Genomic DNA, 25,614 nt, shown 5'->3' on the forward strand with positions numbered 1-25,614 from the left:
AAAAAAAAAAAAAAAAAAAAAAAGAAAAAAGAAAAAAAAGAAAGAAAGAAAAGAGGTTGGAGCCCTAGGACAGTATTTTTACACATGATGAGCATTTAGTCATTTTCTGTTGACTTGAGAATGAAATGCATAATGATTTCTAATGATACTACTGATACTTTAGTAGGCCTATCTCAATGAATCCAAAATCATTTGAATTAAGAAATAAAAGGGAAAAAAGGAGGTGTAGGGGAAGCTACAACACTTGCTGGATTAAAAGGAAAATACTCTAACATATAAGGTGACCAAATACCTGATGTTTGTTATTTATTTTTATGAAACTTCCTTCTGATATATTCTGACTAGCACCATGATCCTCCTGCCTCAGTCTCCCTAGCACTGGGATTACAGGTGTGCACCACTGTACCTGCCCAAATCCTGGCTACCTTGTAACAAAACTAAACTAAAGCCTGGTGTAGTATGACTATCCATAAGGTATATCATAATACCACATCCAACACTGAATGGACACCATAGTCATTACTGTAACATAGTGTTGGTGTGTGAATCCAAGGAGCCCATTGTAGATTAAACATCTCTTACATTTATGAACAAAAGGGTTGTGTTGAGGTGGGAATGACCTAATTGCCATCATTTGAGTTCCCTATTAGCAAACCCTGAAACAAAGACTGGAGTGCATGGGAAGTGGACCCTTCATTTATGAACTCGATTGGTTTCTGAGGACTAGTTGTAACTCAAGTTGGCTGTAAATCAATACAGCTGAGATCTGGATGTTTACCTGGGTACATGGTATAGATAACAAGAGGCAGATGAATCTTCCATTAACCTAATTAGACCAAGTTGTATGTCAGGCTGGTTGTAACTTGAGGATCCACTGTATAATAGTTCATTTAGAAGAGCAGGGAAACAGGGAGGTCAGGTAGGTAAAACTGAATGCATCATTTCTTTTTTTTGGGGGGGTACCAGGGATTGAATGCAGGACCTTATGCTTGCGAGGCAGGTGCGAATATCATTTCTTATGCAGCCAAGTCTGTTGAGTGAGAGTCACACCCACTCAGATTCACCGTCTATATTTGATACTTGTTACTATTCTGGACACTTTATGATTTAGATCACAGTCTCAGGGTTATTTTACTATGTCAATCAGATTTATGCAAAAATATTTATATTTACAGGAAGTATATATACTCTTCATTTTTACTTTGGGCATTCCTTATTTTTTATTTTGTAAAGTACATCAAACATAATTGACATTTATTAAGTAACCATGCCAATTTTACATATTTGCTTCAGTTTTTGTTTTGTTTTTCTTTGCTGGTGCTGGGCATTGAACCCAAGTCCTACTTCCTTAGAACTTCCAAGAACTTCATCCTTAGCCCTTTTTGTATTTTTCATTTTGAGATAGTCTTGCTAAGTCACTCAGTTGTCCAGGCTGGGTTTAAATCTGCAATCCTTCTGCCTCAGCCTCCCAGAGTTCTGGGATTACATGTGTTTGCCACCATGGCTGGCTTGTTTTGTTTTTTTAGACAGGGCCTCACTATGGTTTTGAACTCTATGGAGCCCAGGCCGGTCTTGACCTCGTAATCCTTTTGCCTCAACCTCACGAATACTGAGATTACAGGCTTGTGCCACCACACCTAGTTTTTTGACTATTTGTTTAATGAACAAAAGTTCTGGATAAAAGCTGTAGCCCTTCATCTTTTCCTCTTTCTCTTTTTTCCTCATAATAATTACTATCTTCAAGGTGGTATATATTCTTTTCATATTCACTATAGTTCTATTTTATGTGTATCCATTAATAACAGTATTTTTTGCTTTTAAACTTATAATATTGTACATTTAAAACTTACTTTTTTATACAACATTATATTTCCAGGATTAATCTTTATTGTTAGATTTACTATTGTATAAATTTCTATTGTATGAAAAATTAGTGGCTGCTGGTGGATATCAGTTGTTTCCAGTGTTTGGTATTATTAAAATAATGCTGCAAATTCTCAATCTTCTCTATAATTTCTACTTAGAAATGCCTTTTTTTCATGTAGTTTATATATAACTTCAGGAAAGAAGTTTGTACTTTAGGTCTTTAATTTAGTTGGGATTTCTTTTTGTTTGTGCTGTAAAGTAGAGACCTAATTTTACATGGAATATGTGGAAAAACTATGAAAAGTTTCCATCTTTTTCATGTTAAATCAAAATAGTTCAGATAGGTGTCTCTCTGATGGATAAAGATCTTAAAAATATTATTATAATTCCATAATCATACCTAATAAATTAGCACTAATTAAATTTCTTCTCCATTTTTATTTTTGTACCAGGGATCGAATGCAAGACCTTGTGCTTGCTAGACAGTCATGGTGCCACTGAGCTACAACCCTGGTCCTCCATTTTCAAATTTACCTAGATCTTTAGCTGATTTCTTCGAATCAGGATTTAGGCCAGGTCAGCATATTACATTTGGTTCACATATCTCCTAAGTTTATTACAGCTTCTCTCTTAATTTATATGCTATTTTATTTACTTATTTATTTATTTATTTTAAAAACTGGGTCAGGGCCAGGGATGTAGCTCAGTGGTGCTGCCACCTGCCTTGCAAGCACAAAGTATTGAGTTCAAACCCTGGTACCAAAAAAAAAAAAAAACCAAAAAAAACAACCAAACAACTGTGTCATTTGTAAAATGCCCACAGAGTGGATTTGGGTGCTTGCATTCTTGTGATTTTATTATTATTATTATTAATATTATCATTATTATTGCTGTTTTTGATGCTGAGGATAGAACCTAGGGCCTTACAAATGCTAGGCAAGTATTTTACACTGCACTCACCCCATTTCCACCCTTGTGGCATTACAGTTATCAATGAGGCATATTTCCTATAAAGTAGTAGTGTGATATAAATGCTTCATTAGATTCAAGTTCAATGTCTTTAGCAAGAGTACCTCTTAGGTGCTTCTTATTTAATTACTTCAGGAGGAATATATCTGGTTTGCCCAAGTTTTCTATCAATAGCTTTTTGGTTTGATTTGGTTTGGTGTTTTGAGATAGTGTCTTTCTATATGCCAGGCTGGCCTCGAAATTGTTATGTAGACTAGGCTGGCCTTGGGATCCTCCTGCCTTGACCTCCCAGAGTGCTGAGATTATAGGTGTGGGCCAGCATGCATGATTTAAATTTTATTTTAAAAAATAGCTTCAGAAAGGGCTGGGGATTTAACTCAGTGGTTCTGCTGCCTGCCTAGCAAGCACAAGGTCCCAAGTTCAATTCCTGGTACCAAAAAAAAAAAAAAAAAAAAAATCACAATCTTAAACATAGCTTCAGATATACAGAATTCCTAGATTAATCTTTAGCTCATCCTTCCTATTATTAATATCTTGCACTAGTGTGGTATATTTATTACATTTAATGAATCAATATAGATACCTTACTATTAATTAAAGTCCATAGCTTAGTCAGATTTCTTTTATGTCCTTTTTCTGTTATAGTACCCCAACCGGAATATCAGGGCTGTCTCACTTTAATAATGTTAATTTTGACCAATGGGTTCAAGTATTTTTCAAGTAGATAAGCTCATTATAAGGTTTTCCACACAAAATTTCTTTTAATGGGTTCCAAAACTATTGGTAATCACTGATTAGATCCATTATTTCATTAGGAGCTGCAATGTCATGATTTCTAAATTCTATGATTTCTTTTGTAACTGTTAGCCAGACTTAAGCTTTAACTCTATTTTTTCAGCTGTTTACTGTAAAATACTGTACAATTTATCTCACATAGATTTTAATGGTTCCAAGTGTTAATAATTCAAATTTACTTATGTGTTTTTGTGTCTTTTGTATGCTGAGACTGCTGGTGGCTGGAAGCCCTAGGCAGCTTCAGAAGGACACTGGCCACAGGAAAGATCAAGTCAAAATTACAGGGTTGGGACTTTTAGCCCTAATCCCTAACACTCAGGGAGAAGAGATAGGTGGAAGGTTAATTACCAGTGGCAATGATTTAATCCATCAGCCCTTGGTAATGAAGCTTTCATAAAACCCTCAAAAGGTTGACTTCAGAGAGCTTCTGGATACCCGAACATGTGGAAGTTCCTAAAAGGTGGCAGGTCTAGAGAGGACACAGAAGCTCCTGGCCTCTTCCTACATAACTTCAGCCTGTGCATTTATCCATGTCCTTCAGAACATCCTGTATAATAAACAAATAAACATGCTTCCTTCCCTGAGTCCCATGAGCCACCCTAGTGAGTTAGAACCGGAGGAAAGGGTGTGAGAACTTCAATTCACAGCCAGATGATCAAAACCACAGGTAAAACAATCCTGTGGCTGGCATCTGAAGTGGCAGATGGTCCTGTGAGACCTAGCCTTTAACTTGTGGGATCTGCTGCTATCTCTAGGCAGGTAGTGTCAGAATCCAGTCAAATTCAAGGACACCCAGCTGTTGTCTGCTGAAGAATTTGCTTGCTGTGGGAAAAAACTCAGAGACATCAGAAATATTCTGCGTTGATTTTGGTGTGGTCTGAGAGCATGGTGAAACTGAATTTGTTTATTTTTTTTCCTATATGATCTCCCTCTAATTTTTTTATACCAACACCATAGCTAGTCTTTAAATACACAGACTGCCCAAAACCATGTTGTTGAACGACTAATTATTTTTGAAAGGCTAATTAAGTTCCTTAGAAAGGCAATTATAGTATATTTGTTTAATCCAAAAAATTTCAAGCATTTAACTGACATTAACAACTAGTTCTCATCGATTTTAAAAACTTAGTCATAGTAAGTAGTATATAGATTAATTTGCATGGTGTAATAACAAGTGCCATAATGATTTATAGCTGAGGAACTGAGATCCAGGCTGTTAAAGGAAGTAGCCTGAAGGGGCTACATAATTTGAATACACAGGCCTATTAAAGAGAGTTTATAATAAAAACATAAGAGAATAAAGCCCCTTTTATGAAGCTATGGCATGTCAATTGTTTTCCTATTCCCAAATACAATCCATGTGTGTAAAGCAAATATAATTTTTTCTATGAGTTAAAAAAATTATATAATATTAGAAACATAGTACTAAAAAAACCCCTGAAAAGTCTTAAATTTAATTTCAAGGGACAGACTATGGAGGTGAGGGAAGATAAGGAAAGTTAACCAGTTAACAGCAGCTTTAGGGGCAAATTAACAAAGAACTATTTCACACTGCTGAATGTGTGAATGTCTTCATCAGGTGACGTGTCCCTGGAGACACCTTAGACCTAGCAGAAGTAAGCTTTTGAATTCCATATTAATGCTTTACTATACTGGGTCACACAAAAGTTTATAAGAGCTCACACAGGATTCTATCATTAAGAGAACTGTCCAGTGACACTTTTTTGTTAAGTGTTTTTGCTTTGTTTTGATTTTTAGTTTTTTGAGACAGGGTCTCACTATGTAGTTCAGGCTGGCCTTAGACTCACTATGTAGCCCAGGTTTCACCCAACAGATGTGTACCACCATACCCAGCATAATTTGTTTTTTAGAAAAGTGTATATGTGATTAACATAAGAGCTAAGGAAAATACATTAAGCCAGTATAGTCCTATATGCTGTTAGTTTTGCTAATTTTAATTTAAAAATATCATCAGTTCTTTCAACCTTTTCAGAAGATTGGGAGTGGTAGGGATAATGGTAGTTACATAATGCTTAAATGACTTTGGTTCATTATTTCATTGCTTACTCCAGGAAAGCATATTCCTTAATCATTTGAAATATCACTGGGAAAAGTAGAAAAATATACTCCAGTAACTTTTTGATTCCAGTAATTGCATCTGCCATTTTGGAAAAAAAAAGAGCTCCTATCCATCCTGAGAATGTACAAATTATTACAAGTCCATATTGATTATCCTACAGTTAGGCAATGGAATGACATCTATCTGTGTGTTCAAATGGCCCTGGTAATGGGAGAGTCATTCTTAGAGCCATTTTCAAGGTTCTTCCAGGATTATGGGCTTGACAAGTCAGACAATGATCATATACTTTGTTTTGTTTTTGCTTTTGGTTTTTTGAGACAGAGTCTTGCTGTGTAGTTCAAGCTGGCCTTAAACTCACCAGAATTGTCCTACTTCAGCCTCCCAAGAGACAGGTGACCACACACTTGTGCAACCATTCTGGAAGTTTCCTCATCAATGTTTTGTTAGGATATGAATTATTTTATCCACCCCACAGTAAGAGAATGGAGTGCTTAGAGGAGTGGCACTTTTAGGGTTTTGGGAAGTAACAAGCAGCCTTTTGGGACCTCTTAGAATCCTTCAGTGATCTTTCATTTATTCATTTTTGCTTTTCAGTTTCTGGGGCTTATGTATGTCTTTTGGGGCATGTTAGATTCCTTTCCTTTTTCTTTTCTTCTCTCCTTTTATTGAGACATCATCTTGTTATGTTGTCTGTGTTGCCCAGGCTGGCCTTGAGCATGTGATTCTCTTGACTCAGTCTCCAGTCTATAGGCATGCACATCACACCCAGAATATACTGTATTTCTTTTACATTTTCCAAATGGATTTTATGCAGGACATAAAACTTATTTGATGGGCCAGTTTCATGGATGGCAGGCTTAACTTGAATACCAGCCATAGACTCTCCCTGATATTTCTATTGGTATGGTTTTTAATTTTTGTAACAACTATTTGTGAAAGTAACAGCAGAACAAGAAGCAGGTTGGAAACTTCGTGTCCATTTGTTTTTAATAGGCATGCCATTGATGTTAAAAAGCCTTTTTTTCTACAACATATCAAAATCATGAACTATTTCAAACGCTTATCCATTCTCGGTATATACACTTATAGTCTTTTTGCTATTTTACAAGCTTGGATAATTCTGCTAGTTGAGTTAAATAAGAGGATGCTCATTTTTCTAGTGATACATGTTGGGTTGTAACTACATACTGAACTTGGTATTTTCCTTCAGAGTTTTGTTTTGTTTTTGTACCAGGGATTGAATTTAGAACCTTGCGATTTCGAGGCAGGTGAGGGCACCACTGAGGTAAATCCCCAGCCCTTCCTTCAGCGTTTTTAGCATAGGAACCATCAACCCAATGTATCCATTCTTGATTAATCACTGATTTTGTGTCAGTTGCTTTGCTGTTGCCAAGACAAAATACCTAATATCCTCAACTTAAAGGAGGAGAGGCTTAGTTTTGCTCATAGTTTCAGTGGGTTCAGTTCATAGTCAGCTGGCCCCAAGACAGAAATAGTATGGCAGAACAGCATGGTACAAGAAAGCTCTTCACCACATGGTGGCCAGGAAGCAGAGAGAAAAGGGAAGAATCTAGGATGAGAATACACTCTCTCAAGTTGCATCTCCAGGGACCAGCCTCTTCTGACTAGGCCCCATCTCCAAATGTAAGACTTTGAGAGACATTTTAGCTCTAAAGCATAAGAGATGCTTCTTGTAAATGTGATCTAGGAGTCGAATTCTGGGTAGAAAATTTGACATAGTTGCAAGTTTCTCTTTTATCAGGCAAATGAAAGTTCAAACACACACACAAAAGAATAATAGCAGGTTCAAAGAGGTGTGGAGAGAAATATATAAGCTTGAGGGAGGTAGAAGCAGATTCTTTTTTTTTTTTTTGGTACTGGGGATCGAACTTGGGTCCTTGTGCTTGCAAGGCCAGAACTACTGAGCCAAATCCCCGGCCCTAGAAGCAGATTCTTATATGTTAGCCTGTACCTAAAAAATATTGGGTATGCTCAGTCTTTTTTTTTTTTTGTATCGAGGATTGAACTCAGGTCCTTGTGCCTGTGAGGCAGACAGTGGAACCACTGACCTAAATCCTCAACCCACTCAGTCTTTTCTACATCTTCTACAGCAGCAAGAACCTGAACACCTAAGTTATTTTCCCAAACAAGGTCCAAAGAGGATTCTATAATTTTGGTTGATACTGCTTTCAGACAATTTGGATGTAACAGACTTTTAAAGCCCATTTGAGCCAAGTAAGGCCTACCTCATGTTCTGTTTCCCAAGAAAGCAGTTCCTGAGTGCTATTTTTAGCTAGCTCAGAGTGGAGAGGCCAATAAAAAAAAATTGAAGATTCAGAACCTACAATATTCTGAAAATTCAAGGAATCCTCTCTGAGTTGTCTCTTAGTCATGCATCTAGGATAATTTTGGATGGTGTGTAATTTTTCTGAAGACAGATTCCTTTCTCAAATAATTCACAATCTAGATAATACACTGCCTCTTATAAACATTGAAAATTATCTTGAGAGGCCTTGTGGTCCTTGTAAGCCAGTTGGGACAAATGTAATAGTTTGATTTTTGAATCCTTTTTAGACGAAGAACACAGGAACAAAACATCTACAGACTGAATCAAGAAAGAATTCCTGGGAAATTGCAGAGTTTTAAAATCTTGATGTATAACTTTGAAGAACTGTGCTTCCCTCAGGCACCACTCTTCAAAAATACTGTTGATTTTTTTCAAGTAAAAGCAAAAAAAAAAAAGGCCCTATTGTCTCTATTGCCCTAAACTAAGTAGAACATAAGTGCACTACTGTGAACCACTCAGACTAAACTGATTCCCTTCCTAGCAGGGTTTGGATTTGGTATGCTTGAAATGTTTATTTATAGCTCTAAAGTCCAAGATGAATTCTGTCTCCATCCACTTTTTTTTTCAATAATAGTTAAGATAGTGTTACAGACTGATGCATGGAATAATTAGTTCTTGATCTATCAGGTCTTCTAGGACTGGAGCAATTCCTTGTATTGCTTCAAGTTTTAACTGATACTGAATTTAGGAAACACCTTAGAAGGGTCAAGTTAAATTTTAATCATCTTAATGCTTTAAACTTTTCTTACACATGTGTAAGAAGGTGCCTGTAGGGCAACAGGAATTCACAGCAACCAATTTGGCTTTGGAAAGCCCAGAATGTTTCAGTGTCTGATGGACCTGAAATCTATTTCAATTTATTTCTAAAGGAAAATTTTTGATCCCCAAGTATAGACAGCAGATTTCTGCCTAGTAGATTTACAAGGGAAGAATCACATAATAGGTTGCATAACTTTTTTGTTTTTTGAGACAAGGTCTTACTATGTAGTTCAGGCTGGTCCTGAACTCACTATGTAGCCCAAACCGGCCTCAAACTCATGGCACTCCTCCTGTCTCAGCCTCCCAAATGCTGGGATTACAGGTGTGTGCTACCACACCCAGTTCACCCTGCATGCTTTTTGAAAGAAGGGGCAATGGCAAGAGTTATGGGTTCCAATAAAGGAATACTTTAAACTTGCCTTGAAATTTCTACCAGAGAGGTATTCTGAGGAACTTTTTGATACATTATAATGGACTATAAAGTAGAAAGAGTCACTCTGGTATTCACCAACATAGCATGAATTTCTTCACTGATTTGAAGTTTGGTTTGTCCTTAATCAATTTAAAAGAATTATAGGAAGTAACTCACCAAGAAATTCTGCAGAGCCCCCAACGCTGAGAATTGTCAAGACTTCATAGTCTGCAAAGAAGTCTTTTTCTATGCCCCTTCTTTTACAAATAATATTAGTTGTCTCTATCAATGGGTCTTTCTCTCTCCCACTCCAGCCCATTTCTCCCTCTCTCTTCAGTGCTAGGGATCAAAACCAGGGCCTTGCAGTGCTAGGCAATCACTCTACCACTGAGCTACGTCTCCTGCCCCTACATTTCTTAATTAGGCTGAGGTCTCTGCGACTGTTGTAATTTTAAGTCCATTAATTTGTTTGTCCGATACTTTCCTTTTTGGTCTAATGTCCTTTCAAAATGTTCTGTAAGATGCTGTACTGAGTTCAGGGAGTTAGCACTCATTCTTTAGTAAGTAATTTATTTTCCTGTGCAGTCCATTAACAAAATGGCCTGATAAAGCCACTTTATCATCTTGGCCTTTAAGCCCAGTGTTTGAAAAGTTTTAGACAGATATAATAGACTACAATGGGTTCATTCCTTTTGGTTTAAAGATTAGATTATGGCCCAGTCTATTTATGGGGAATACTTCAGGGTAGCTTATAATGGGTGGTACATTTCTGTAGTCCTTCATATCCCTTCTTTGGATATATGTTCAATAATATCTTCAAGTTCTCTAGTTGGATTATCTCAGTGAGTTTTTTCTAGCCATTTCTAAGCATCCCCTGTGTCCACTCACATATGAACAAACTGATAAAAATCAGGAATTCCTGAGTCATAGGTCCTTATAATGATTTAAATTTCCCTGTGAATCTGGTTTGGTAGGATCAGTGAAGTCCTTACAATGGATCAGACATTAGGTTTAAATTTAGCTGGACAGGCACTGCAAGATTTGAAGTTCTTTTGATGGAGTAGTTTTTAGGGGAAGCTGGCACCAAGAAAGCTTAGATGGGAAAGGAAAGCGATCAAAACAGTGGATTCAGAATAATCAGGTAGCAGAGGGAACAGAGGAGACAAGGAGTTAGTAGGAGTTAGTAGCCTGACTTTTAGCCTTTAATTTTTCATTGATGTGCGTAAATATTCCTTTGTAGAAGTTATTTTGAGTTATTCTGTCTTTTGGAAAGTCCTGCATTCCAGAGAACAGAGTAGACTGTTTCTGAGAGGTTCAGGATATTCTAAATTGTACTAAGTTGAAGGCTTTTCACAGTGGCCCCCACAATTCCAGATTATCCTTTGTAGTGTTCATCCATCCATGTTTTCAAAAAAGCATAAGATCCCAATCTATAGTGGGTATACATGTAGGACACATGAGTTTTTGAGGGAGGTAGGGAAAATGTCTTTTTTTATATGATTAGTCACTCTCCTGTCACTGGGACAAAATACCCGACCTATGCAAGTATAAGAGGTATAGTTTCGTTTATAATTTCAGAGGGTTCAGCCCATGGTTGGCTGACCCCAAGGCAGAAACATCATGGAAAAAGGCAGGATGAGGAAAACTTTTCAACCCATAGTGGCTGGGGGGAAAAGAGAGCAGAGAGGAACTGGAAGTAGGAATACAGCTTTCCAGGTCAGGCCCTCAGTGACCTCTCATCTCCAAGCAGGCTCCATCTCCTAACAGCCCACTCAGGAATGAACTCATCAAGGGATGAATCCACTGATGAGTACAGCACCTCTATAATCCAATCACCTACCAAAAGCCCCATCTCTCTCAAGGACGTTTTATATCTAAATCATGACAACAGACTTATTGGTTCTACAGCTGTCCAAAAACCCAGGGAATCAGATTTCCTCCCTTTATACATGGAAGGTACGTAGGCCAGGAATTTAGCTCAGTGGTTCTGCCACCTGGCTGGCACACTCAAGGTCCTGAGTTCAATCCCTGGTACCAAAAAATAAATAAAATAAAATAAATGTAAGGTGAACTTACCAAAAAGCAATGGTACACATCATAAAGTCAGAAAGCTTGAAATGCAAAAACAGCATAGCTTGTAGCTTGAGGGGATATGTGGCTCAGTGGTAGAACATTTGCCTACCATGTGTAAGCCCTATAATAAACCCCAGACCCATTTTAAGAGCAAGAAAGAGAGGAGATTTTTTTTTTTTTTCTGGTACTGGGAATCAAACTTGGGACCTTGCACTAGGCAAGGCAAGCGAGGCAAGCGGTGGTGCCAATCAGCCAAATCCCCAGCCCAAGAGCGAGAAAGAGACAGAGAAAACAGAGCTTGGATCCAAGAGAGGCATACCCAGAACCCAGTGGTCCAGGAAAAAGCAGCTAGCACAATGAAATCCGTGCATACTGGCCTATAGTTACATACTGGTCTCAGAGCTTAGGAAGTCTTTTAAGGGTTCCTTTTCTGACTCCAAAATGGGCCCCCTAAAATCAGATCATATTAAAAATTTTATTCTGCATAAAAGTAAAGTTCATGAAGTCTAATTAAAGATTGAGGGAGACTGAGAGATTGTTGGCCCCTGTTATTATGTTGTTAGTTTATATTTGGATCCTATATGCAGTTTTTGTGCATTACTCAAACTTGCCCATGAAATGAAATATTTAAATTAAAGCACTGATTAAGTTATGGGGAAAAAATGTAAAGTTCATGAACTGGATGAATTCAAACTGTATGTGGTAAGAAATTTAGCTCACAACAGTCATAGTACAGTTTAAATATAAACGTGGAATTACATGGCTGTTTATTGTGATTGGTTATTGTAAGTATACATTCCTTTGATGGCAAGTGAGCTGTTTAAGCTTATTTGTAGTGGACTGGTTCAATTTTATCAAATCATGCTGACAAAAAAAGTTTAAGTTTCATTCATGTTTAGAGCTGACATTTTGGGGGAAATCAGGACACCTTAAGTTCCTGTCTGTCATAGGCAGATATCCGAATGAGGCCTCCATTTTAATTTTTCTTTAATATTTCAAAATCCTTACCTTGTAAAACATCCAATCAAAAAACTACCTACAGGGCTTGGGATTTAGCTCAGTGGTCCCACTGTCTGCCTCATAAGCACAAGGACCTGAGTTTGATCCTCCATACAAAACAAAACAACAACAACAAAAAACTACCTACATTACATGATCTATAATATCAAAATGACATTTAAATGTTCAATACCAAATTTTTTGTGTGTGTTGCAATAAAATAGTTCCTTTTCCCCCAGAGTGACTGTTACTTGTGAGTCTAGGTTAACAGGAAAGTAAACATGATGAAAATACAAATATTAGATAGATTTTTAGTTTAAAGGCATTAAGGCATAAAAATAAGGGACTCTCCAAAGATAACTCCACTTGGGGTGTGTTTGTGTGTGCACAGTGCTTGTATTCTATTATCTAATTAATATATTTAGGGAAAATACTTGTTCATTCTTTCAATTAATATTTACCAAGTTCCCAGAATGTGCTGGGCACTAATATAGGTTGTAGAGTACTTCATAATCCTTAAACTGAGAAGTGACACCAATTTGTTCTCACAAACCCATTTAGTCCAGCTATTCTTAGAAAGTGACAGCCTACTGATTTTGCCTGTTTTTTAAATTTTGTGATTCCTTCTCTTTGCTGCTTGTTGAAAAATTTGTATGTGTTATTAAATCTTAGAACACGCTGTTTCTTTCTTTTTTGTGGTGCTAGGGATTGAATCCAGGGATTCACACATTCTAAGCAAGTGCTCTACCACCGAGCTGCATCTCCAGCCCCATACGTTGTTTCTTTTAATTCTTTTTTGGGTATTGTGTAAATTATGCCTAATAAATAACACTTGAGACAGAAACCTGCTGAGTGCTTTTTGAAGAGGTGCCACATAGGAAGAAATTCTAGAGAAAGCAAACAACCAGGAGAAAGTTACTGTAGAAATAAACTGGTTTCATAGAACCAAAGGATGTAAGTCCCCTCATTGAGGACCCATTGGGGGGCCATCATATTAAGGAAGAAAAAGGCTGGCAACATAGCACATCAGGTATTGGGGGATAAATAGAGAAGACCCTAAGAACTTTCAGAGAAAACAAACAACACATAATAGATCAAGAATCAAAATTACATCACACCCAAGACCAACACTAGAAGCTAGAAGATAGTAATTCAATGTCTTAAAAATCCTCAAGCAGAAGTATTTTTAATTTAGATGTCTATAACATGTGATACTCTCAATTAAACATACAGCTGGGCTAAAGAAAATTCCAGATGTATGAGAGCTCCAAAACTTTGCTATCTTCCTTAAGAGTCTACTACCAAAAAGAAAAAAGAAAAAAAAAATAAGTGTTCATTGAAAAACAAGGGAAAAAGCAAAAACAAGACAAAGAGTTCAGGTACCACTGTGATAGCCAACCTGATTCCATTTATGTAAAGTCGAGTGATTCCAGGTGGTCACCTCCCCTTTCCCCCATAGGGAGTCCCTCAGTTAATGCATGACAATGATGCACCCCATCTGATAGAGCAATCTGCAACTGCTATTTTTATGACCTACCCAGTTGGTAGAGCAGTCTGCACCTATACTATCTTTATGACCTTGTAAACAGAATACTCAGCGCCTGTGTGATATTTTGTTTCAATTAATCTGTATGAAACTTCTTCTGACCCCCCCACTAACTTAGCAAAATTCTGCTTCTGGAAGATTCCACTTGCACTCCCCTTCTCCCTGAGCCCTCCTTAATTAAAAGAGCTGCTTAAAAGAACCCCACAAACCACTTTTCCTCCTTGAGAGCTTCTGTGAGCTGCTCAACTCTCCAATGCCAGCTGACAATAAAAGGACTCAAATTTGGCTCAGAATGGCAGCCATTCTCTATAATCTCTAGAGATTTAGTGTAACACTAGAAGATCTGTAGGAAGGAGGTGAATGGAATTCCCCAATTGATAATGAGGGCCAGGTCATGATGAGAGCAAATACCAGGCCAAGAAAACAATGACAGGGATTGGGACAAAAAGATAGGTGTTCTGAATGGGATAAAAGTTGGAAACTTTGCCTTGAAAGTGCAGGGTCCTGAGTTCAATCCCCAGTACCAAAAGAAAAAAAAAGTTGCACTTTTCTGATGAGTTCAGACATTTTAAGAAAAAGGATATTCATTCACGATAAATATTTATTGCTGGAGATTTAGCTCAGTGGTTCTGCTGCCTGCCTTGCAAGTGCAAGGTCCCAAGTTCAATTCCCAGTACCAAAGAAAGAAAAAAGAAAAGAAAAAGAAACAACCAAACACAGTATTTATTGAGTACCTGTTTGAGCCACACCTGTGAAGCCACTTTTTACAGAATCTTCATTCTAATAGAGAAAGATAATAAGTAAATAAACTGTGTAATGTATTAGAAGGCAATAAAGGGAATGAAAAAAAAAAGAAAAAGTAAATTAAGGGAAAGAGGATTGAAATTATTCTAGGTGTGCACTGAGTAAAAATTACATATTAAATTTTTAAATAGAGTAGTCAGAACAGATGTGTAGACCTCATTGTGGCATCTCATCCAAGACATGAGGAAAATCAGAGAATTAGGTGTGTGGATCTGTGGCAGAAGATTTTTTCAGGTAGAAGGAACTGCCAGTGGGGGTAGAGACATGTGAGAGATGGAGAGGAAGAGCAATCTGCAGTGAGGTCAGAGCAGTACAGGGTGGGTGGATATGTTAGATATGGTAGGACCCCATAAAGTAACTCATTGTCATGCTAAAACGAATTAAGTCATTGTTGGAAGAAAATCACTGGCTTACATTTTAAACAGATCATTTGCTGTCATTTGAGAATAAACTATAGGCAGACAATGGTAGAAAGGGGGAGATAATAAGGAGACCATTGTCTTGCCTAGTAAAGAAGCAATTATTGGTAGTAAAAATTATTGGTAGCAATTATTGGTGTTGATAGTAAAGAATATCATAGTACATCAGTTGGAGAATTGAAGGAAGAATTTGTGATAGACACAGGAAAGAAACTAAGTAAAAAAAAAAAAAGCATCAAGAGCCAATTATTAACCAAAGGAAAACAGGAAATGATACAGGAAAAGGTAACTATAGTAGTCTGTGTGACTCAGTTGTGAATAACATTTACACAGTCGTAGCCATGTAAACACAAAATGTTAATTTAACAAAATATGATCATATGCCTATGTTGGAAGGTTATGTGGTGAAAGCATGGCTACCCAAAAAAGAGTTCCTGCACAACACTTTTTAAAAATTCAATTCATATGGGGAAAAAATGAGAACCAAGATCTGTCATGTAAAGGTACAAGATCCCAATGATGAATGTAACTGTACTGTATACTTAAAAACTACCAATAAACTCAATAAGATCAAATAAATAAAAAAATAAAAATTCAATTCAGTAGGAAAATGTACAAAACATATAAATAATAGACAATTCAGAGAAAAAGAAAAGTGGGTCTTAAACAAGTATAAAAAGAAACTAAACTGCCCTTAAAATTAAAAAAATTTTATTGATCGATTTTTTTGAGGGGGGGGCGCATAAGATCTTGCTATGTAACTCACTACATAGCCCAGGCTGGCCTCAAACTCACAGTGATCCTTCTGCCTCTGCATGCACCACCATGCCCAGAAAAAAAAATTGTAAAGGAAAATCAAACTACACCGAGCTGTCACATTTTACTACCCAGACTGGCAAATATACAGAAGTTCGATAACACATTATGTTGGGAAAGGTAATGGGTAGACATTTTCATATATTGCTAGTACAGTGTAAATTTGGTATGCCAATTTCTATCAACATGAAAAAAAAATAGATATTCCTTTCAGAAAGGTCTTGTTGCTCCAGCTGCAGGCAATTTTCAAATGCTAACCCCTTGGCTGCAAAGAGTGGCCCACTGGACATGTTTTTCCAGAGCAGCCCACATCCTATGACGGATATAAAGGTCTTGCCACACTCACCCAGTGCAGGACAACTCTGATGAGTCATTTCAGCTCCACAGCTTCCCCGTGGAGTTCATGAGGCTGCACGGGTGCACCACAGGTCAACTTTAGCCTCTGCCTAATTCCTCTTCCTCTTTCTCCTTTCCACAGCTGTTGGACCCAAGGGCACTCTCTAAAAAACATCTTGAACTCTACATTTCTATCACAAAATCTGCTTCCCAGAGAAACCAATCTGTGATACCTTTGACCTCACAATTCCACTTCTACAAGTTTGCTCCATAGTCTCACATAAAGGCAAAGTGATATATCTTCAAGATTATTCAACATAGGTTATTTGTAGGAGCCAGAACTGGAAGCCATCTAATTATCTGACCACACAAATCAGGTGACTGATTAAATACAGGCATATATACACAATGGACTAGTAGGTAGCAATATAAAATAATGAAAAGTTCTTTACATAGATATATGAAAAGATATTCAAAGTGCATGTGTGTCAGTAGATTTGGGTGTCTCAGAGACAAAAGTAGAAGGGAAATGTTTATACATCTTTGTACTTTTTCAATGTTAAACCATGTGAATGGAGTAAACATGATGAATGGACTAAATAACGAACAAAATTTTTACTAGTTGAATTATTTGAATTTTAAAGTACATATAAAAGTACATACACACAGCTTTCATGAAATAAACATTAAAACTTTTTCATAAAATAAACATTAAATTAATCTGTTAAAAAGAACCATGTTCCACAGAATTACTTCCAACTAAAAAGACCTACGTATATACATGAAGTTTAAACTGTTTTTATAAAGAAAAACTATTAAAGGTTAAGGGTTCCCCAGTTTCTCTCTTGTACTTCATTTTAAAATGGGTGAGGATGTTCATTACCCTTTTGTTTTTAGCTATTTTATTTCCACTTTATAGAGTCAGATGGTTCTCAAATGGTTCTTTGTAATTTTAGTTGATTAAATACTGTCAATAAGAAGAAAAGTGGCAGAATTTACAAACGGCAAGAAAGCTGTATTGCTAGTGTAGCAGTTAATTATAACCCACTGAACAAAATTTATGCCAGATCTGGTCAATGAGAAGACCTTCAAGCTGGCTCCTTATGACAAGGATGAGCACAATCCTTTTGGCCACAGTAAGATGTTCTAGGTCACCTTGTACTGCTCTGCCCTAGCCCTGAAATCAGCCAGTTCTCCAAAAAGCTTTGGTTCCTTTTGGTGGTGACACGGTTATAAACAAAAATCTAGACTAGGAGTCTTTAATTTTGAAGTAAGCTTTAATCATAAAATGAATATATTTGAATTTGTATAAACCATAACGTTTATAGCTGATACAGCTGATTTCCCCATTTCACTTTGTGGTAAAAGAAAAGAGCTATTTAAGCTTTAAAATTATTTTTTCTTATTCAACTCAATATAATTAATTCTGGCCACAATTATTAGGAAAGAAGATTCACTGCAACAGCTAAGTCTCTAGATAGCTACTACAGTACAACATATTCTCAAAAGAAATTTGTAGACTAGGCTCCGCTATAAAGAAGGATAAATCTTGGGCCAGGGATTTAGCTCAGTGGTACTTCTGCCTGCCTCACAAGCACAAGGTCCCAAGTTTAATCCCCCCGCAAAAAAAGATAAATCTGAATCATGTGTAGGAAAATGGATGCACCTTGAGATCATAATGTTAAGTGAAATAAATCAGACACACAAGCTTAAATATCACATAGTTTCTCATATATGAGAAACCCAAAGTATAAATAAAGACCAAAATAAAAGACAGATAATAGAAAACAGGGACATAGGTCTTTTGTAAGTGGGAAGGGACCAAGAGATAGAGGGAGGAGAGAAGAAGTGAGGGTAAAAAAATTAGATGTGCAAGTACCAACTCCCCATGAGGAATGCATTCATCATGTACTGCAAGCATGTGGTGATAAGAACAAAAATTTAAAAGAAAAACAAAAGAAATCTGTGGGCTGGGGATATAGCTCAGTGGTCCAGCACTCACCTACTATGCACAAGGTTCTAGGTTCAATCTCCAGCACTGTGAAAGAAAAAACGAATTTGTAATGAAAGACTGCATAGGTTTTGAAGGATTGTAATCTACAGAACCCTGAAGATAAATATAATAAAACATAGGACGTTGCATTGATTTCATTTCAAACAAATAGAATCATAGCTTTACAGAATTACACTTTTTTTTTTAATGTTCAGATGTGAGTCACGAAAGAGATTTTTTTTGGGGGGGGTACCGGGGATTGAACTCAGGTCCTTGTGCTTGCAAGGCAGGCTACTGAACCGCTGAGCTAAATCCCCAGCAGAGATTTTGCTTTTTACAGAATATAATGTGTTGGAGAATGCTGTGGTAACTCCTCACATCATTATGTATGTGATAAAGGTAGATGAACTAGAAAATGTTTGAAATAAGCGTTATCAATTTCTATCTTAACTGAATTAAATAAAATGCTCGGTCTCTTGATAACAGATGGTTTAACATAATATACCTTTGAATACTGAAGGTAAAACAGAGATGATGTTTTATGTGATGGCACTGGGTGTATAGACCTATTCCATTTCTTTGTTTCATACATGGTATTTAGTATTTGTTCTTAATCCTGTCACTGCATGGGAATCACCTGGGGCTTTTATAATTCAGGCTCCTGAACAACATTCTGGTTCACTGACATTAGTATACAGTATCTTATGATTCAGGATTCAGTAAATTGTATTTTTGAAATATTCCCTGATAATTCTGAAGCATTTGATTATCAAACTGGTTTGGAAACTATTGGACTTGGCAAGAAGATACATATTTTTTTGTTTTTTTGTTTTTGTTTTTTTTTTTTTTTGAGACAGTCTCACTGTGTAGTCCAGGCTGGCTTCAAACTCATGGCAATCCTCCTGCCTCAGCCTTTAGACTGCAGGGATTACAGGCATATACCACCACACCCAGAAAAACGATACAGTACATTTTTACTTGGCGGGGGGAACCTTATTGGAGGCAGTTGGTCCTCTGGGTTTTGAATCTGTAGATTCAACCAACCAAGGATTAAAAATATTGTGTTTGCACTCAACTTCTGCAGACTTTTTTTTCTTTCCATTATTCCTGAAACTAGTGATGGTGATGAGTTCCCACACGGCAACCCAAAACCCACTTATTTATCACAGAGTGCCAACACTGCAATTAAACCAGAATACTGAGGTTTCAGTCTAGAAAGAAACAGTTCATACATTAACATTTTTTGTCCTAAAAGTAAAACAACACACATGCCATAGGTTGGCCACCACTGCCCTAAAACGATACACTACATTAAGTATTCACATAGTGTTTACATTGTTTTGAGTATTATAGAGATGATTTAACATATTCCAGAGTATATTCACATATCATATGCAAATGCTATGCTATTTAATATAAGGAATTTGAGCATCTACAGATTTTGGTGCACAAGAGAGGTCCTGAGAGTATCCTCCCATGGATACTGAAGGAAGGCTGTATATAAGCTACCCAAGGTCTGGAACTGAGCTTATACATTTTTATAAGTCCACCACTTATTATGAGACTTGTGTACAGTAGGCATTCCATTTATGTAATTAAAAAGAATTTTGACTTCAAATATTACTGGTCATGAGAGGAGTCATAAGAGTTTGGACAGGGAGTCATATTAGTTTGTACAGGGGACATAAACCGTGGTTAGTGATATTATATGTTTGCATGACAGAAAACCACCTTGCACAGAAATCTGAAAGACAATATTGGATTAGTGGACTGATTTATAGTACGGAATGTAGCTATGTTCGGTTATGATCTTGAATTCTGCTAGCTTTCTCTATGCTCTTGAAAAAAAGAATATTCAGATTTATGAGATTGGCTAGTCCATAGATTAACTTTCCACCAAATGTTCCACTTGATGTCACAATTAGACAAAAATTACAACAGCGAACAAAAAAAGATTACAATAGCATCTAACATTTATATGGCTTAAAAAAAGTGGTTCTCCAAATGTGGTTAGAGGACTCCTGGGTTTCCTGAAACCATTTCCAGTGATCTATAAGGTCAAGACTGTTTTCTTACTAGTAAGCTTGTATTTGCTTTCGTTACTTCATTTTTTATGACTGTACAGTAGTTTGTCAGAGGCTGTTTATTGTGTAAAATACTTAATTCTGAAAAGATAGTCAGTTTTCTTCTATTAAGCCAGATATTGAAGAAATTTGCAAGCATGTAAAACTGAGCCCTCCTCCTCTCTTGTGGTACTAGGGATTGAATCCTGAGACTTTGCAGTGAGCTACATCCCCAACCTTTTTATTTTTTATTTTGAGGTGAGGTCTCACTAAATCGATAAATTGCCCAGGTTGGGCTGGAATTTACAATCCTCCTGCCTGAGACTCCCAGACTGCTGGCTTTACAGGCATATGCCACCATAGCTGATGCTACTCTCTTTTTTTAAAAGTTATTTTTCATAAATAATATAATGGATTATTTTTAAATTACTAAGTAAACATTAGCAACTTAAAATTTTAATTTTCAATATGATAAATACTGATAGATATAACCCATAAAAGTTCTTTGGAGTCCTTAATAATTTTTAAGAGTGTAAAGTGGTCCTGAGACCAAAACATTGAATAACTAGTGATTTATATTTTTACATGTTATTTAATAATTAGTTCAACTGATTAGTTTTTCATTTGTTTGTTTGTTTGTTTGTTGAGACAGGGTCTCGCTATGTAGTTCAGGCTGGCCCTGAACTCATTATGTAGCCCAGGCTGTCCTTAAACTAAAAGTAATCCTCCTGGCTCACTCAGCTTCCTGAGTGCTGAGATTACAGGCTTGCGCCACCACACCTGGCTGGTTATTTAGTTTTATACAGACAATTTTGACCTAAAATCAAGAATAAATTTCACTAATTCCTAAAAGTTGATTTTTGTTCAATATTTATATATTGATTTAACTTTCATTTTTCCTTGTTCTGAGAAACAGTTGATTTAGTTACTACTTGAAGTTCCTTGAGCTTCCAAAGTATTCTATAGTAATTTCTGACACAACTTGAAATTCCCATCATCAGAGTTAGTGGAATGCTGACTGTCAAGGATTACATGCTAAGATTCTATTCACATATAGGGGGAAATTTTTTTTTAAACAGACTTCTCACTTCAGAGAACAGTCTCAGAAAAGGTACATTTTGGCTGGTGGCGCGTGCCTGTAATCCCAGCACTTGAGAAGCTGAGGCAGAAAAATTGCTGAGAGCTTGAGGCCAGCTTGAGCCACATAGTGAGTTCAGGACCAGCCTGAACTACAAAGAGAGACCCTGCCTCAGAAAACAAACAAACACACAAACACACAAACCAAAATGAAAACAAACAAACAAAAGGTACATTTTGATAGATACAAATCAGTTAAGATTCCTAAGTACTGTAGTAGGTAGATTCAGAACACAATATATTGAAGCACACTGCTTTGGTGCCCTTCAGATCAACAGTGCCTGGCTCCAGCATTTACTTATTACATAGGGGACTTACCCTACTTCCTCACTTGTAAAGGGACAAATGGTATCCATTCCACAGGCTGGTTGTAAATCAGCATTCGGTTGTATGTGACGTGCCATGAACATGATTAAAAAAAATGCTCTTCTTTGGTTCCTGAGAAGAATCATTTGAGAATAAATGGAGAAAATATTTTGCTTACTTCATAATCTAACACCAGTGATAATTGCTTTTTAAAAAAACAATTTTTAGAATTGTATGTGGCTATGCTCCCCAGGCTGGCCTTGAACCCCTGGCTCAAGAGATCCTCCTGCTTCAGCCTTCCCAACCCAGCGCTGAGACTATGGGTACAAGCCACCAAGCCCAACTTGTTTCTTTCTCTATAGCTGTGTTAAACAGGATAACTGTTTAACTTTTATTTTAAAATTCTGTTATGATCATAATATCTTCATTTTATTTCTGTAGCAGGAGAGAAAATTCATCTTCATCCTCACTTCTCACAGAAACACTTTCCTGAGAGAAAAACTTTATTAGCTTAAGGGGCTAAATTTTGCAACAGTAAAGGAAGTGATGATGAGGTTTCTAAATCCAATACTGCTTCAAAATTATGAAATGGGGCTTTCTTTTATTTGAGAAACCCAAAATATAAATAAAGCGCAACGTCAAAGATAGATAATAGGAAACTGGGAGCTAAATGTTGTGCAAAAGGGAAGGCAACCAAGAGATGGAGGGGAGGGGAAAGGAATAAAAAAAGAATTAAGATGTGTATGTACATGTACCAATTCCCCACGTGGAATATGATCATTATGTACTGCAAACATGTACGTACTAAAAAATTTTTTTTTAATTTAAAAATCCAACATGAGTTTTGGTCAAAAAAGGAAAAAGGTTATGACATGGATAAATTTTACGAGAAGTTTAAACTTCTAGTTTAAAAGGCAGTTCGAAACAGTTCCTCACCTTACTATGGTCCAGTTTTCTTTTCACTCACTCTCGTTTTTTACTTAGCGAACACTAAAACGGACACCAAGCGGAAGAAGGCGGGCACAACAAACTACGCCTTTGCCCCTCGCGCAGCGGAAAATCAGAAGAAACGCCCAAGGGCTTGTGGGAGACCTCCCACTTTCCCGCCTAAGGGGAGGCGGGGCGGGGCCGAGTTCGGGGCGTGGCTAGTTGCTCCCCCGCCCCTCTCCTCTTAGTTCTCCCCCCGCCCCGCTCGTTTCACTACGATCCCGACAGGCCCAGCGACTAGGAGAGTCACGTGAGGGTGGGCGGTGGAGGGAGAGGCTGTCCTCGGCTGGCTCTTCGTCTCTATGGTTGTCAGGGGTGGGCGGCTTCTACCCAGGACCTGCTAAAACTCCAGCCTGAACGGGTGAGTCCAGAACTCTGAAGGGTGTGGGGAGACGGCCATTTAGGGAAGGCGAAGAGGGTGGCAGAACAGCTTTAGGGACCTGGCCTCCGGGCCAGTCATTTGTCTGGTTGGGGGATTCGGCGACTTATCGGTACCGGTGGGATAGCTGATTGTGACACAGTCAGCTCGGCGTGCTGAGAGGAGACCGCAGTCCTGCCTGCTTCCCATTCCCGGCTTTCCTTTACCTCACCCGTCCCCCGTCCCCGTCCCGGAGAACTCCCAGTGCCGGGTTCCCAGTCAGAGGATTCCCTGAGCGCTGACGTCCCTGTGCTCGCTGGCGTCGAGGGGCATAGGTGCCTTGATGTTCCCCGCGAATTGTGGATGGTTCTGAAGCGGGAGCGAGAGTTTAGGTTGGATCTCCTGTAGGGAACTATAAATCACCGACTCAAAAAAGTGGAAAATCACTAGTGCTTTGAAGGAACAAAACGAAGTATATGTTTCTCGGATTGTTCAGATTGCGTTTTCCAGCGCCTCTGGTTTCTCGTTCTCGCAGCCTTGACTCTCCACTTGGCAACACTTCTTTCTCTCTCTCTCAAGTTCGCTTCTCACCATCCCATGCTGGGCCACTTACGATGTTCTGAGAACAAGCCAGGTATTAGTGACTTTATGCGAATGTTGAAAGAAGACTTTAAGACAGACTTCGTCTTGTCAGCTCTGTGAACTTGGAGTTTATAATTGCTTCTTTTTTAGATACCTGAAAAATATTGTAAATACCAAAAACATAAGTAGAATAAACAAACGCTATATCCAAGAGACAAAAGTAAAATGTTTTATTCTTCCTGGCATACCTCGGAAAGACGGATTTTCTTCTATTCTTTTGTAAATCGATGTTGCTCTCACATCTTTTGGGTGGTTTCTTTGACACCTGTGCCTTTGTTTACATTAAAACATCCTTTTGGATCAAGTGTAGACTTGATCTGGTTATATTAGAAAGGAGTTGACAGATAAGGTGAAACAAGTTTGGGGCTGATAGTTTAGGAGAGTTTTGGTTTCATTAAACTGTATGACAAATTAAGAGTTCAGCATCTTGAGACAAAAATGTTGATCGGGATGACTAACTTGATGGATTTCTGGTGTAGGCAAGGTAATACATTTGTTGAATATTGCCTTACCCTAAAAATTTTAGAATGTACTGCCACTTGCCTAGGAGCTAGTCTGTCTCCTTGCTTGATAAGTCTGATTATCTCTTCCACTTATAGGATATTATGCTGGCCATCTACTTATATGAAGAAAGTGTCATTGATACCTGGATGTCGTACTGAGGGTCACAAGATACAAAATAATAACAAAAAGCATGGATTCAGAAATAGCTTGTGGGCTAGGGATGAAAGGGAATGAGTGATAGGAACCAATAAAAGCAAGAGAACAGTGTTGTACTCTATAGAGTATACAGGAAGACACCAACAAACATAGCCTTTATCACTCTCTTCCTAGATAGTCTGTAGAGGGTTTACTAAATTCAGTAAACTTCTTTGATTTTTGAGATTAGGTCACACTGTGCTGTCCAGGCTATCCTCGAACTCCTGGATTCAGGCTATTCTCCTGCCTCAGCTTCCGGAGTAACTGAGAATCAGATGCCTGTCACCATGCCCCACTTTATTCATGAGACCTTTTTATTCCTCGAAAGCATGCATCTTGAGACTGATTTTTCTATATTAAAAAAAAAATGACATGGTGATTTCTCCCATAATTCAATTTTATGTAAAACAATTATAAATGAAATATTTAACTGACCAACATCTTCAGAACTTATTTATATATGTATTTCCCTCAGTACTAGGGACTGAACCCAGGGCTTCATTCATTGCTTGGCAAGTGCTCTATACTGAGGAACGTCTCCAGCCCTTTTTATTTTGAGATAGGATCTCACTAAATTGCCCTCAGGCTGGCATTGAATTTATGATCCTGCAGCCTCAGCTTCCTGAGTAGCTGGGATTATAGGTGTGCACCATCATGCTAGAATAGGACTAATGTATTTGATAATTTTTTAAATACAATTTTCCACTTTTAAACTTCAAAGTTAGTTTAACCTCTTGAGTGTTTTTCTCATGGCTGCAATACTTCCTATACATTAACCATTTTCCCCATATAGAGTTTTCAAATATATTCTTTTTTACATGTGAACCAGGTTTTTAAAAATTTAATATTCACAACTTTTTCCCTCACTCAAGATAAAAATAGCTGTATTTTGTGCCAAAAGAAAAATAGTACTTCTTTTAAGATAGATCTTATATTTGCTTTGGTAAGTTATAAGAAAATTGCTAGTGCTTTTAGACATTAAATATTAAAATCAGTATGTTTGAGAAGAAAACATGGGGATAGTATCTTTAAATGTTTTATATTTCCTATTATAAAAGTAATATGTGCTTATTTTTTTAAAAAGGGGAAGCTGGGCATAGTAGTGCATGCCTGTAATCACAGGCTGAGGCAGGAGATTTGCTGTGGGTTCAAGGCTAGTCTGAGCTACGTAGTGAGACCCTGTCTCAAAAAAAAAAAAAAAAGGGGAA

The 25,614-nt window shown here is 37.4% G+C and overlaps 1 protein-coding gene and 1 long non-coding RNA gene across 6 annotated transcripts in view; one reads left to right on the top strand and one right to left on the bottom strand.

Moving 5' to 3' along the window:
* The window catches only part of LOC104849936, a 46,123-nt gene extending 23,270 nt beyond the window's left edge, over positions 1–22,853 (bottom strand). Inside the window, exons 1-4 of one of the 2 annotated variants that reach the window (XR_776858.1) lie at positions 22,657–22,853; positions 21,733–21,852; positions 18,224–18,259; positions 14,593–14,626 (exon numbers count right to left, since the gene is read on the bottom strand). This is a non-coding gene — a long non-coding RNA (uncharacterized LOC104849936). Of the gene's footprint in view, positions 1–14,592; positions 14,627–18,223; positions 18,260–21,732; positions 21,853–22,656 lie in introns of those variants that run through there. The other variant, XR_776856.1, reaches the window with a different exon arrangement.
* Positions 22,854–22,949: 96 nt separating this feature from the next.
* The window catches only part of Micu1 (mitochondrial calcium uptake 1), a 180,149-nt gene continuing 177,484 nt past the window's right edge, over positions 22,950–25,614 (top strand). For all 4 annotated transcript variants that reach the window (XM_033766549.1, XM_033766550.1, XM_010606589.2 and 1 more), the window contains exon 1: positions 22,950–23,068. The gene's annotated coding sequence lies outside the window, so the exon portion shown is untranslated. The remainder of the gene's footprint in view (positions 23,069–25,614) is intronic.

The sequence above is a fragment of the Fukomys damarensis genome, unplaced genomic scaffold, assembly GCF_012274545.1.
Source record: "Fukomys damarensis isolate Sample0158 unplaced genomic scaffold, DMR_v1.0_HiC HiC_scaffold_20, whole genome shotgun sequence".
Taxonomy (NCBI): Eukaryota; Metazoa; Chordata; class Mammalia; order Rodentia; family Bathyergidae; genus Fukomys; species Fukomys damarensis.